Source organism: Berghia stephanieae, chromosome 11, assembly GCF_034508935.2.
Source record: "Berghia stephanieae isolate SIO BIC M18660-M18661 chromosome 11, UCSD_Bste_1.3, whole genome shotgun sequence".
In the NCBI taxonomy this organism is placed as follows: domain Eukaryota; kingdom Metazoa; phylum Mollusca; class Gastropoda; order Nudibranchia; family Aeolidiidae; genus Berghia; species Berghia stephanieae.
In genome coordinates, this window is record NC_088370.1 from 26,676,622 (window position 1) to 26,677,354 (window position 733).

Here is a 733-nt window from a genome sequence, read left to right on the forward strand (position 1 = left end):
TGTGTAAAAATGAACTTTTATAGTCTGGTTAATACAGTTTAGTGAGAACAACTCACAAACGCGGATGGCAAAAACAATAACAAAGGCCTGAGTGACGTCATCTGCATACTATCTATACCAACACACAGAACTATGTGTAACTTTAACGTTTATAGTCTGATTGATACAAATTAGTTAAAACAACTCATAAAACTGGCTGGCTAACAACAATAACAAAGAACTGAGTGACGTCAATTTCGTTCCTTATATATATATATATATATATATATATATATATATATATATATATATATATATATAAAGACACGTATAAATAAAATGGTTGAATAAATAGATGAATAAATGAATAAGCTCTACGTATTTAAATAAATATATTGTAACTAGGAAACTCAATTCTCCTTTCTTTTTTTTTTTCTTCTCCGAGTTTCAAATCGTCCAATCACGTCTTATTCATCATCGTCAATAACATCAATATATTAAAAAAAACAACGATCCGAACATAACATGTTAACAATAACAATCAAAAATTATAATTTCGAAAAGATGCGCAGTAAATCATAACAGCAATGCCAGAGCCAGTACCGCTATCCTATCGAAGCGACGCCACCCATGACACCCCCCTGAAACAATGGTAACGGTACCCATAAAAAGCTTTGACACGTTTTGTTTTAAACGCTTGTTCCCCGACTATCATTCCCCCCAGCTCATTCAGAAATCAAAGAAAAAGACACGC